Raw genomic sequence first — 15,204 nt, forward strand, 5'->3', positions numbered from 1 at the left:
AATCATACACTATTTGTTTAATTTTACAATAGTCTCCACACTGAAACTCGATAGGATTGTAATCATCTTGAGAGGTGCTGTTAAAGAAATCGCAAATCTTCTGCTTAAAAATTCCGATTATATCATCCCACTCGAACGTGTTTAAACTAATTCTTGCATTCTTGTTGTGCTGACACAAAATAATGGTTGATGAGAAATGACGAGCTGGAGAAAGGCCAACTTTGATTATACACTTGTCAAGCGGAAAGGATGCTTCTAGTAAATAATATGGTTCATTTTTGGCTGCTTCTTCGAATGTCGCCAAAACTCCATCTAATTCAGCATAATAATCGATATCATCTGATGGTGAAGCAGCAGCTACCACCATATCGTCTGATGAACTATAACCACTATCTTGAGAACTCATATTGATGAACTGGCAGGAACAACTGGGCATGAGCTTGCAGCATTTATGAAATTTATACTTTTTGTCACCCCCCACTCATTTAGTGTATATCGACGCGGTGTATGTAAAAGTAGATCCTAAATGATATCTTTAACGTTAATCCAACTATTATGGCTACTATCGAATCCCAACCATTGAACATACATCTTATTTCCACGTCTGCGCAGTACTTTCTCTACTAAATATATGTCTTTATTTTTTGTTTTCTGTAATTCTTCTTCGTAGAATGCTCCTTTGATAGGCGCTCCAGTTATATCTTCAATCAAGTATGTTGTGGGATTCGTTATTTTAATTTCAGTAATTTTAAACAGTTCTGTTGTCCAATTCGGTTTATATCCCTTATCGAAAATGTGTTTATTTTTACTAATGCGAACCACGTCACCAACTTTCAATTTTCTTGGACCGGCAATTTTCAAGTGAGTATAATATTTTCGTAAAATTTCATTTTCGTTAGATTTATTAACATCAATAGGTCTAAGTCGAATTTTGCTGTGTTTCGTGTTGTTGTACTCTTTTGTAATTTGAGGCAAGATATCAATCCATTTGTAAGTTCCATTAAGACTGAAATACTTGTAAAGTTTTTCCTTCAATGTTCGAATAACTCGTTCACATATGGCTGCTTTTTTAACACTAAAGGTATTATAGTGATTAATACTATGCTTTTTCATGAGATTTTGAAACTTGGAATTAAAAAATTCTGTGCCTTGGTCTGTTTGTAAATTTTTCGGACATCGTCGAGTATGAGCGAGAATATCCGAAAATGTTCGAGTAATTTCCTCCCCTGTTTTCGTCTTTAATGGTCGAGTCCACACAAACTTTGAAAAACAATCAATTACAACAAGAATGAGCTTGTAAGATTTATTTTGACTGGCATAAGGTCTCATCTCAGCAAGGTCCATTTGCCACAAATCGTCTAGTCCTTTAATGATTGTTCGTCGACGAGGATAATTTTTTCGTGCAGGCTTGTGTAGCTCGTTAACTAGTTGTATCTTCTCCTCGCTAAATGCCATGTCTAGCTTCCAACGATTCGATCCTTTGAACTAACGCTAATTCGTTGTTCCGTTGGCTTTATTATGTAAGAGGTAATCTTCCATTACATTAAGACGCTCATCTAAATCATGTGAATTAAGATCCGCCGTTTTAATCTTTTTTTCTATTTCCAACGTTTTCATCATAATTTGTGCATTTTGGTTGGCGGCATCTGTAATATTCTTCGTCATTTCTTGTTTAAATATATCAAGATCATTTTTAAATTCATGCATTTGTTTTGATAAATCAGATATTTTCGAAGCAGTCATTTTATTCTCATCAGACAACTCGTTAACTTTTTTACTTAAATTAACTTCTATTTTACTAATGGAGTTTGAGATTTTTTGTTCGAGTTGAGTATCTTTTTGAATTCTATTTTTTTGTATCAAATTAATCTCTTTTCTTAGAAAAGTTTTCGCACGAACAATGCTGTCATCTACATATTTCTTATTGGAAAGATGATTACCTGCTACAGGAGGATCTCGTGTAATGTCTTTATGTACTTCATGTATCTGGTTTTGTAAATCCAAAATGGATTGCTTTAAGCCTTCACGTAGCTTTTTAACAACTTGTTCATTAGAACGGTAATGATGACGACCAAACTTGTCAACACTCATGTTGGAAATGATGTTCCAATAATCCAAACATTAATATATAATATCTGCTTCACGTAATTCGTTGATAATGGCAACAATTTCGTTATTGTGAGATGTGTTTCCTGCTTCTTGGGAAGCAACCAGCAATTTGAGTCTGTCGCATAGTTCGTTTGGATCATCCCAATATACATATTCAATAGGATTATCGTTGTAGATCAAATGAGAATTATCGACGAGCCCTGACCCTTTGGAGCTAGATGGTGAAGATAACGATGTTCGAGGAGACGTTGTCATCGATGATGAACGAGTCGTTTTTGCTAAACGAACAAGACCTTCGAAAGGTTGTCTCTTTAATGCAGTAGATCGAGTTTTCGGTGGCGATTTCTTTGTTGTTTCATCGGTAGGTTTAAATAGCGGTTTGATAATATGATGATATTTTTTCCCAGTTGCACCTTTAAGACGACCTTTGGAATCCAGATGAACTTCTGTACTATTTAATAAACTTTTATAGTGCTTTAAATCTGTATCATTATAATCTTCAGGGTTATCATAGAAAATTAGTTGGTATAGACCTGGCGTTCCCGGCACCCATCCTCCTTCCCCACTACCATCACTGATGACTTGTATACTACCTTTGTTTTTGTTAAAGTTTATTCGTCGTTTACCCAACATCCAGCCAATTTCATCATTGTAAATAGGTCCGTAGTTTTTATCAATTTTATTATCTTTCATCCAAAATTCTTTTATATACTTATGGCTCATTGGAGGATATTGCTCGATATATTCATCAATAGCCTCTTTCGAAACATTATTAGGATCAAATATGTCATGTTCGTTAACTTGATCGATTGATACTGCATCGGAAAATACATCATCATCTCTGGCTTCTTTTTTTATCTCTTCCTCCGTTTTCACCTCTTCTTTTTTAACGTGTCTAAGCTTGTTATTAATAGCATGATGCAACGTTTTTGACGATTGCGCAATATCTGTTAGAGGTTTAGCTATGGGCTTAAAGAGTTTATTTAGCGACTCATCTTGTTCTGTTTTACCTAACTTTAATGCCAAATACTTTTTGCGAATGACACGAGCTAGTTCGGCAACTTTACGCGTGCGCGCAGCTACCTCTTTGTCTGACATATTGTTATACAATGCGTGTTTTTCGATCATACCTACAGTTTTATAAACTTGTCGAAACCTTTACGATATCGTCCGTTAGAAATATCGAAATCCTTAACAATGACGAATGTACCGTATTTGTCCTTCCAACATTCGGAACAAAATTGTTTAAATTGCTCAAATGTCATATCAGGTGATACGTGGTCATCAAAGACGTGTTTCAAATTGAGCTCATCTTGCTTAAACAATACAATAAGATTCGCATTATCACGTAAAAGTTGTTTGCCTGCTCGACTGTATGATTGACATAGGTATGCACAATCAATGTCTTTATGTCTACCCATACAGTAATATTCACGTATTGTTTGTTGTGGATCCGTTGATACGTCATCAAATATGAATATTGAGTTTGGTTTAGCTTTACTTGGGCTTATAACATCATCATTATCTTTAAATGGAAAATAACCTACTTCTTTCACAGACTCCAACACTTCCTTCAAAAATTGATACTTGGGCTGAAACAACGACTTTGAATAAACGTAAACATTTTTGAATTTAGCGCCATTCAGGTCAAAAAGTAATGCCAACATAACATTAGTTTTTCCACATCCGCTTGGACCACATATGATAGCACGAAATGAATGTGGTAGCAATGCACCATGTTTGCTGGTTCTTGTCACGTTGTCGACAAAATCCAAGTTTTCCACTGCTAGTGTCTTGTCTTGTTGAATGACCTTCATCTTGTGATTGAGATGTATTTTGTACACATGGTTATATAAAGACATTTTTCAAAAAGCGATTCATTTCAATGTTGATCGTTCAAGGTGAAGGAGTGTTGAATTCTCTGATCAATAGTCTACCGTTTGAATTGCATGCTCCTGGTTACCAATATCTAGGACCTGGAACTAAATTACAGAAACGTCTAGCTCGTGGAGATCCGGGGATAAATCCGTTAGATCGAGCTGCGAGAGATCACGATCTCGCATATTCCCAAAGTAATTCATTGAAAGATCGACATAAAGCAGATTGGGTGTTGGAAAATAAAGCGTGGGAACGAGTTAAAGCAAAAGACGCATCTTTGGGTGAAAAAACCGCTGCCTGGTTAACTACTACAGCAATGAAAGCTAAACGAAAACTGGGTATGGGTATGAAACGTGGTAAAGGTGTTGGTTCATTTAAGCGACATGTGTTACAGCCAATTATCAAAACATTGAAACGTGCTCCTCCGTCACCAAATCTGCGTAAATCCGCTCTACTTGCACTTGCAGCAGCTAGAACAGCCGTTAAGAATGTAGGTGGGAAGAAAAATGTACGTGTTCCAAGAATTATTCCATTTGAACCAAAATCTGGTGGGATTTTACCTTTAATCCCAATCTTTGCAGGCCTATCAGCTCTCGGAAGCCTCGCTGGGGGCGCAAGCGCGATAGCGAAAACTGTTATCGATTCAAAGAATGCTCAAAAGAAACTAGAAGAAGATAAACGTCACAACAATGCAATGGAACATCTAGGCAAAGGATTATACCTGCGAAAAAACGCTAAAGGTGGCTTTGGATTATATTTAAAAAAGACAAAAAACTTCCGCTGAAGCTACCTAATAGGCCTTTAACCAATGTGGATTTAAATAGATTTGTTAAACTACTTAAAATTTCAAATTTCCGCGGCGTGTTCATGCGAGATAATTTACCACGTAGCCCTCGTAAACATGAATGTGCTATTATTAATCTCGACATTTCCACAAACCCCGGTACACATTGGGTAGCTTACAGAAAGATAAACAACGATATAGAGTACTTTGATTCATATGGTTGCTTGAAACCACCGCGAGAACTAGTATCCTACTTGAACGGTGGAAGAATTTTCTACAATAACGACCAATATCAAAGTTATAACCAAATTAACTGTGGACATCTTTGTTTAAAGTTTCTCTACAATGGAACCATCTAACGATATATTGAGAAGTGCCATTTGCATTTTTATGAAAAATATAACGAGCGTTGTTTGGTATGAACTACCTCAAGATATTCGTCGCGCACTAGAAGATTATTTACCCTGCAAGAAAGACTATGATAGACATGAATGGAGTGATGTTTGCGGCATGTATATGGAAAGTAGATGTGTATTTTGTAATGTGTCATATTATGAGAAAAATTTGTAACAGTATAAGAATAAATAAAGGAATTTTTAACATATTTTGCTATTTAATTTCATACACCTATTCAAATGTATCAGTCATGTCTCGATTGTTGACCTTGACAAGTACTTCCAACGAGTTTTCGTTTACTCCTCAAGTACCTCTTGTGCTTGACCCTAACCGACAGTATTATGTAGCAGTGTTGGGATTTCATACATTTAATTCGATTCCAAACATCGATGGCGAAAAGTTTTACTACTACGAGAAAAATGATCGAAAAAAGTTGTGTAGCATCGATATTCCGTCTGGATCTTATGAAATTACCGATATCGAAACGTATATTTATAACGCATTAATCGATAAATATAATTCGATTCGAGATAATGAGTTCATCTTAAGACCCAACAACAATACGCTCAAGTGTGAAATCTTTAGTCAAGATCATGCTGTTACTTTCGAGAAAGATGACAGTCTCGGCAAAATATTGGGTTTCTCATCAAACAGAATATTGGTGCCAGGAAAAATGCATTCTTCGGACCAACCTGTAAACATTATAAAAGTATCGAGCCTACTTTTTGAATGCAACATTACCGAAGGAGCCTTTTACGAGGACAGACCTGCGCACACCGTTCTACATTTTCCGATAAGTGTTGATCCTGGTTTCTCTATTGACGAACGTCCTCATAATCCTATATACATACCAGTAAGCAATAGCATACGTGAAATTGCCAACATTACCGTTAGCGTACTCGATCAAGATTTAAGACCAGTCAACTTTAGAGGAGAGAAAAGTACACTTCATTTGGATTTTAAGGAAACGATATAGATGGGTTTAATTATAAAACAAAGCTCTACGCATCAATATCCATTAGTCTCACGCAAATCTTACAAGCGACGTGACGTGTCTGCTGTCAATAAAGCCTTTCTCGTTTCCATTGGATTACAGCTAAAAGATGTCAAAACGTCAATACATTCGACGACAGGTTCAGGAACCTCAACCACCTATTTTAGATCTGTACCAGAAACCTCAGTTCGACGATACTATTAGAAAAGAAGAATTTCGTACATATACACCTTACATCAAGTCATTTAATAATAGCGACGTTGTCGAGTTTATCATCAATCAATCAGATGCATTTTTTGCCATACACGAAACACTTTTGGAAATTAAAGGAAGTATAAAGAAAGTGGGTACTGGAACTGTTTCTCTTGCACCGAATGCTGGAGCCTTCTTGTTTGATACATGTACATACATCCAAAGTTCACACGACATGGAAATAGTTCGAGATCCTGGTGTAGTTAGCACTATTCGCAGTTTGTTGTGTTACACTCCTGACGATTCCAAGTATCTCAGTACGGCAGGATGGAACTATCCCAATAATCCACATTTATCGGGAGACAGCTTTAGTTTACTGATTCCGATAAAACATATTTTCAACATTTTCAACGATTACAATAAATTAACCTATGGTCGTCAAGTGTTTCGATTTGTTCGAGCACGTAATGATAGAGACAGTATTTTAGTGGAAGAACCTAATGCCACAACAACAACAACAGTGTCTTTAACTGTTACCAGCATGGAACTGAAGGTCAAACATGTCTTTCCGAATGACGATGTGAAAATTGACCTAATGACTCCGATTAAGAATAATACGCCGATAACCATACCTTTCCGTAAATGGGAACTTAATGAACTACCTTCACTTACGGCTGGATCCCGACGTGAGATATGGAGTGTAAAGACAACTTCAGCTGTTGAACGTCCACGCTATGTCATTGTAGCTTTTCAAACTTCTAAACGAGATGACATTCACGCCAATCCAACGTTATTCGATAACATTAAGGTGTCCAGCGTACGAGTGGTTATTAATGGTGAATATTGGCCTAACGAGAGAATGCAATTGGATTTTGCGAAAAATGATTATGCTATAGCTCACTACAACTATACCCAATTCTTTCCCAGTTATACTCATTCGTCAACAAAACATCCAATCTTGGATTATAATGCTTTTAAAAAATATGCTTTGTTTACTTTCGACTGCTCCAAACAGGATGATACGTCATTTAGATCGGGAACCGTTGATATTAAGTTGGAAATCGAAGCAGATGAAGGTTTTCCTGCAGGCACTCGAGCGTACTGTTTAATTGTCCACGACAGTCTACTCGAATACTTTCCTCTAACTGAAGTTATCAAAAATATCATTTAACTTGACTTATTCAATCATATCCAATTCAGTATACTATCAGCCATCATGAGGATCGCATTAGTTGACATTCAAGGATTCACCGTAGATGGGTGGTTTGTTCCCAAAGAACTTAGCATTGAAATTGGCTTTAAACATTGCCATTATATATTTAAACCTCCACAACCGTTTGCTACATTAAGTAATCAAGATAAGAAGACTGCTGTGTACTTGGAGAAAAACGTGCATGGTCTTCGGTATTCTAATGGAGATGTTAAATATTCAAAAATAAATAAAATACTGGAATCTAAGTTGTTGTATGCAGCTGACTACATCTACGTTCGCGGAGAACAACAAGCAGAATTTTTAAGATACAAATGTTATATGCTTGACGTCTGTCCCATAATTATTGATGTTTGCAAGTTTGATGATTCTCCATACTCCACTGGAGGCTTTGCTCCACATGAATACAACTGCCACGCTACTGGACTATTTTCCTGCTCCTCGATAAATGTGGATCACCTCCGTCAATGGCTGTGTAACAAAATATTACCTATATAAATTGGATTTTTTTAAATAAAAGATTAAAAGTTTTATTTTAGTTTTATTTTAACAGTTTTACATATTTATTTTAATGCAAGATGATTCGCATTTACGATTTACAAGAAATTTTTTAATGATATTAATCGCTATAAAGGCATTTATTACGAATATAATACTTAAGAGTATAATCGATAAACCATATTGATCGATGTCATCATTATTAGTTTTGTACCATTTTGAATCACTTTCGGTGTTATTTGGGGATATTAGCTTGATCTTATAGAATGCTCCTCCTGATTTTGGTATCGCTTTGAAAAATACTGGAAGCTGTCCATAATTCACCACTTCATGATCCATTAGAGTCCAGTTCGGTCGATTACAATCAGTTTTTTCATCATTAAAACATATCGCCTGGTTCTTAACGTTGTTTGGAACGTTTGTATAAAGGACATTGTTAACAATAGCTGTAAGGATGATGAATGAGGTTGTTAGTGGAGGCATCTTGTCGGTTGAATTCTTTTTAACGGGTATTGTGTTGTTTTTGGTAACTTTCTTTCTGACAAATTAAACTCTGCAAATCGTTTTTCAATTGCAGTTCTATCTTCGTACCACTGTATATCGGCTTTTAACTTTTGTATTTTTTCGTACAACTCTTCTAATCTACACCGTATGGAAGTCATCGATGAAATAAATGTCTTTCGCTCCAAAAGCCAATATAAATAATATTCTTAGTCACCCCCACTACCCTGGTATAATAAATAGAAATAAATGTTTTAATTCTTTATTCAAAAATACTGCTATTTAATTCACTAATTGTATCTTCCTTATAATAATACAAATATTCCCTTAATGCTAAACTTACAATACTAGTATCACAAGAAGCCTCACAAAATGAATATAAAATGTCTATTGGTTGTAAATCGTTTTTGAATGAAGTAGCAATTTTTAACGCATTACAATAGTAATCTAAAAATCTCAGTCCTTCGAGAAAACGAATGCGTGGTAAAATTAACTTTTCATTTCCTTCAATAAGATTTTTAACATCTTTTTCAAATATCTGCAAAGTAACACCAAGTTTCTTAACATTGAGCCATTTAAGTTGATCTGTCGCTTGAGTTTCAATTGCTAACAATTCACAACATTCTGGAGGTTCATCTTCACAATAGCATTGCAGAGGCATCAGGAAAAACTGATTATATTTACGATTAAGTTCATCGATGAATTGGATCCAATCACATATACCGAACGATATCTCATTATTCTCGCTGCTTAATTTAACACCCGGTCCAAATGATCGAGCTGAACTTAATCCAACTAATACTTTTAAATGCTCAAAATTATACAAAGTATTAAGCAGCATCATTTCACTTTTGGCTCTTACTTCCACACTGTTCATGTTGTAATGACTACGTTTTACGAAATAACGCTGTGAACATGAACACGTTTAATTATATCTTCTTACCTCTCCCACGCTAAAACTATGTTGCGCAATATTTCGTAAGACTATTCATTTATGCATCACATGCCGGGCTTAATTATTAACTTCCTGCCTCCATGAGAGAATATATTTTATCTTACATTAAATAATCGAATTGGAATGTGCACGTGTTTCCGGCTATATATCGTGATCGCGTGAGAAATTTTTAATAGCCGGCGTATCCGATGATGTCATTATTCTCAGTAACAAGATCTATTTTATAAAGATTTCAACTGATCATGTAAAGTATAAATTGAAAAATAAACGAATTTTTGTTATTATGGTAATCGATAAAATATATACGAGGTAACTCGTAAAATATAAATTGAAAAAATTTAGAAGTTTTACGCTAATGGCTGTAGGTTTTAATTACAAAAAATACGAGGAAAAATGGCTCTCTTTGTCTGTCATTCGTCTTCTTCTCTTTGTCAATTCATAGAACGCAGTCACCGACCAGCGATTGAACATCGTTCTCATTGGTTACGTTGGATGTGTAGCTTCGATATTATTGGGGGGGCGTCTTTTCGGGAGGAATGGGGGGACTGGGGGCGTCTTTTCGGGGGAATGGGGGGGACTGGGGGCGTCTTTTCGTTAATATTGTGGTACGACTCCACCATTAGTCGATGCACGTCTTTCTCATTAGCCGTTGATGCACACCATTGGCCTCCAACGTCACGAGGATGTCCACCATTGGTCGAGGACACGTTTCTGTGGCATCATTGGTCGAGGAAAACGTTCTAACGTCACGAGGAGGGTGTTACTATGTCACCATTGGTCCCTCATCGCTATACCGCCATTTCTATGTTGTTTATTCAAATTCTAAGCTGTCATTGGTCGCTGGGGGTGTTGCTATTCCCACCACTGACGCTGCTATGGCTGCCATTGGTCAACGACACGTTCCGACGTCACGAGGACGTCCACCATTGGTCAGCAAGACATTGGGGGACGTTCCTATGCCACCATTGGCCTGCTATTCCCACCACTGACGCTGCTATGCTGTCATTGGTCGACGACACGTTCCGACGTCACGAGGACGTCCTCCATTGGTCAGCAAGACATTGGGGGACGTTCCTATGCCACCATTGGCCTGCTATTCCCACCACTGACGCTGCTATGCTGTCATTGGTCGACGACACGTTCCGACGTCACGAGGAGGGCGTTACTATGCCACCATTGGCCTGATATTCCCACCACTGACGCTGCTATGCTGTCATTGGTCGACGACACGTTCCGACGTCACGAGGAGGGCGTTACTATGTCACCATTGGTCCCTCATCGCTATACCGCCATTTCTATGATGTTTATTCAAATTCTGAGCTGTCATTGGTCGCTGGGGGTGTTGCTATTCCCACCACTAACGCTGCTATGCTGCCATTGGTCGACGACACGTTCCGACGTCACGAGGACGTCCACCATTGGTCAGCAAGACATGGGGGGACGTTCCTACGCCACCATTGGCCGAGGGGCGTGGTCTAGAGACACGAGGTACGTTCCTACGTCACCATTGGTCGAGGGGCGTGGCCTCGAGACCCTAGACTCGTTCCTACGTCACGAGGGGGGCGTGGCCTTGACCCATGAGGATACGTACGCTTGACGATCGACGTGTGACGTCACTTCCGCTCCAGAAGGAACTCTATCTATCTACTTATGGCTCTCGGCTTTGGTACTGCTCTCGGCTCTAGTATGGCTCTCGGCTTTGGTACTGGTCTCGTTCTCCCGGGTCTAGTGGTCTCTCTCTGCTACTGAAGGTATTGCTGGCGTGGACTGTATAGGCTCTCTCAAACTTCCTTGAAGTATTCTGTTTCTCGATAGGACCATGAACAAATCCCCTTCGTTGGCTCAGTGAAGATGTTCGTTCAGTTGTAATGGAAACACCAAATAATAGTAGCAGAGTTTATTGTAGAGACGTACACTATGGGTGTAGACCCGGGATTACTTTGAGTAGAGACTGATGAAGTTGATCGTTGAAGACTATCAAGTTCGTTGAGTGAATATTGATTGAATGCTTCTCTAGGCAAGAGATAGTAGTTTTATATAAACTTTAATTGGGTCAATATTTTCGCGGACCTCGCGTGACATGTGTATTTAATTTATGTAAATTGTTTAACTTTGTCAGCACTTTTGACTGATGTCCAAATTATATTATTGATAATTGACCAAATGTGTATGTAACCTAATTAACTACGTGTGTGTATTTAATAACAAATAGATTCATTCGGTCTACTGGGTGATAAAATTATACTGTCCAATTTCGGATATGAATTCTAAAGATTTGATATTGGACAATAAGCAACAAGAAATTATGGGGACTATTGAGAGAGATGGGATTTCGTTGGCAAAAGAATAGAAGAAAATTCGTTTTAAATGAAAAAGTTACATTGTATGTTGGAGACGAGATTATCTAAGAACTATTAAAAAGTACCGAGAAGAAGGGAAAACAATTTTTTATTTGGACGAGACTTGGCTAAATAAAGGTCATACTGTACCATATCTATGGGTTCATACAAATGTGAAAAGTTCCCGTCAGGCATTCATCGAAGGTGTATCTGCTGGAATAAACAACATTCCCGTTGGAAAAGGACGCAGACTCCTAATAACCCATATTGGAAACGAATACGGTTTTGTCAATGGTGGATTATTAAGTTTTGCCTCAAAATCAACCAAAGATTACCACGAGGAAATGACTGCTGACGTTTTTGTAGAATATTTTCAGCAAATGTTGGATTTAATTCCAAAAAATTCTGTTATAGTCATGGATAATGCTAGTTACCATTCAAGACTAGCAGAAAAATTGCCAACAACGGCATGGAAAAAAGGAGAGATAATCGAATGGTTGAATAAACACGCAATTCAGTACAAGGAGAATTCGACAAAAAAGGAATTATTACCTATTGTAAGGTAACATAAAGCAGCTTCTAAAAAATATATAATTGATGAAATGGCATTAAACCGTGATGTAATTATTTTACGTTTACCCCCATACCACTGTGATCTGAATCCGATAGAAAATATATGGTCTCAAGTAAAGGGTGAAGTCGGACGCAACAACAAAACTTTTAAATTAGAAGACTTACAACAATTATTAGAACATTCCTTATCAAAAGTAACTCCAGAAAATTTTAAAAATGCTGTTAGTCATGCTCACAAGGAAGAAAATAAAATGTGGAATTTGGATAATATGACTGATGCAATGCTGGAACCGGTAATAATTAACATTGGAGTTGAAGATTCCTTAGATTCTGAAGAAAGCAGTGAATCTGAAATAGAATTTGATTAAAATAATATTTATTTTTTTACAAATCGGCCCCTGTTACGGCCACAAATTATTTTATATATATATATTTAGGGATTCTACAGTATTCACTGCTTTCCCTCGCTCAACCGTTTCCATCTCTCTCTGTTGTTCCATTCTCCATCGTTTAGTCCTCTCTTACTCATGGCGTCGTCTACTTCGTTTCTCCAGGATTTTCGGGGTCGTCCTCTTTTCCTCCTTCCTATGGGGCTCCATTCGGTTATTCTCTTTATCCATCTGCTGTCGCTAGCTCTTCTTACATGTCCATACCACTTTAGTCTTTTTTGTTCTATATATGTTAGTATGTCTGTTTCTATTGATGTTCTTTGCTTTATTTCGTCATTACTTCTCCTATCCATTCTTGTTACTCTGCAGCATCTTCGCAGGCATTCCATCTCTGTTGCTATTATCTTACTGCTGTATGTAATTATTTTATATATAACCAATAAAATAAACATCTTACATTTCTTGCAAATTCATTAGTACCTGTTAATCTCCATCACTCCGACACTGGCAACTTTATTTAGAGAGTAGTAACCCTCAAAACTATTGTATTCTATTCTGCTTCAACCTTTATACCTGGTGGTCATACTCAATTTAAAATTGTTTTCCTATATACTTCTGTAAACTTGTTGACAAATATTTATTTTTCATTGAGTCACCCGTATTAACAGTTTAGGGATTTGCATATATAATGTGCTATCAATATGATGGAAATGGACTATAGTCACTTAATTGTCTAATAATATTTTATTCTTATTTTAGCACGTCCAAGAAAAACGGTCCACAACAAAATTTGTCAACAACAAAAAATTTAAGTTATGCTTATAAAATATTTTGTTATACCTGCTAAAACGGCTACAAGTTGAGGGAATGTTCCTTCGAATAGATTTTCTTTTGGTAACACAATCATGCCTTTTAAGATCCTTTATGACCTTTATTGTATCGTCTCCTTAAACTTTAAAATAAAATTTTTAATAGAATAACTATAGATAAAACATACATACATTTGGTGTTACATCGAAAAATGTGTAAATATAGCCTTTGCGAACAAAGATAAAAAACCTAATATGCTAGAAATATGTTAATATATTTTGTATTTAATTTATAAAGTGTTTTCAAAACCAAGTGTTAAAATTTACGAGGCCACTCCTGTAATATCGGATAATTTTATCATTCACATTCAGTTAAATCAGATTGTACATTTGCATAAATTTTTTGCTAAATCGTTCATACATTTATTAGATCAGAGAAATTAACAAATAAAAAGCCTTTTTCGTGACATTAGTTGATTCGGGTATCTAACAACGGCTTTTGATACGTTTGGTAAATACAATACGTAAACAAACAAAATATGCAAAAGATCAAATATCAGTTTTTACATTATATAAATAATGTAAGATCGCTATTTAACTTTAAATACTAAAGGTGAAGACCGGCAAATTATATGGAAAAGTGACACAATTTTAATGAAAAAGTATAAAAAATCCTTTAAAATAAGAGTTTGTTTTAACGTTTAATTTAACACAAAAACATTTAATTTTGCGTGATAATAGGGGCAGTATCACATGTATTTAGTTATTAAAATTTAATAGAATTTACGCCAAGAAGCGTAATAACTCCAACACAGTAACATATAGGAAGTTAATTTTTTTTATTCAAAATTTTTTTACATTTTACATTTTTTTACGAATTTTAAAACAAAATTCAATGGCCTCAGAATCCGAGACTTGGCTTTACTAGTTTAAAAACTTATTTCAAAAATTCAAAATAAAAGTCGCAATATCTCTGGTTGTAATCAACGAAAATTAATGTTTTTTTTGTTTGACTTGTATTGATTATAAAAATTCAATTGGTTAATTTGTTAATTTATTTTGAAAAAATTTACTTTTATCTTATTATTCTTAGTAGAAAAGGATATGAAAAGATAGGAAACTTAAATATTCAGGAATTATAATTATAAATATTATCCTTTAAAAATAAATTAAAAAAAATATATTTTTTTTATTTGAAAGTCAAATCTAGAGAATATGTTTTTTTCTTAATTATGCTTATCATTTTTACAATTACTTTTTTTGGCTAAAAAACGTTACAAATACATTTTAAATAAATCAATTGTTATAAACTTTGTATAATTATAAATAAAAATAGTAGACTTCTCACAAAACACTTGCGTACCGTGTAGCAAAATCTTTGTGTACCGTGTCAAAAGAAAATGAGTATTCCAAAAAAAGGACTCGTTGTAAAGCCAATTTTAAGTAGTGCATTTAATTCGAGATGTCAAGTCGATCTTATTGATATGCAGTCACAAGCGGATGGTGACTATAAATTTATTATGGTCTATCAAGACCATCTTACCAAATTTGTCCAGCTCAGAGCATTAAAAACCAAT

At 35.8% G+C, this 15,204-nt stretch overlaps 1 long non-coding RNA gene across 2 annotated transcripts in view; it reads right to left on the minus strand.

The window, feature by feature from the left end:
* The window catches only part of LOC140442703 (uncharacterized), a 47,856-nt gene that overhangs the window by 16,574 nt on the left and 16,078 nt on the right, over positions 1 to 15,204 (minus strand). The window contains exon 2 of one of the 2 annotated variants that reach the window (XR_011951120.1): positions 13,659 to 13,764. This is a non-coding gene — a long non-coding RNA (uncharacterized lncRNA). Of the gene's footprint in view, positions 1 to 13,658; positions 13,771 to 15,204 lie in introns of both variants that reach the window. The other variant, XR_011951119.1, reaches the window with a different exon arrangement.

The sequence above is a fragment of the Diabrotica undecimpunctata genome, chromosome 6 (genome assembly GCF_040954645.1).
Source record: "Diabrotica undecimpunctata isolate CICGRU chromosome 6, icDiaUnde3, whole genome shotgun sequence".
Lineage (NCBI taxonomy): Eukaryota > Metazoa > Arthropoda > Insecta > Coleoptera > Chrysomelidae > Diabrotica > Diabrotica undecimpunctata.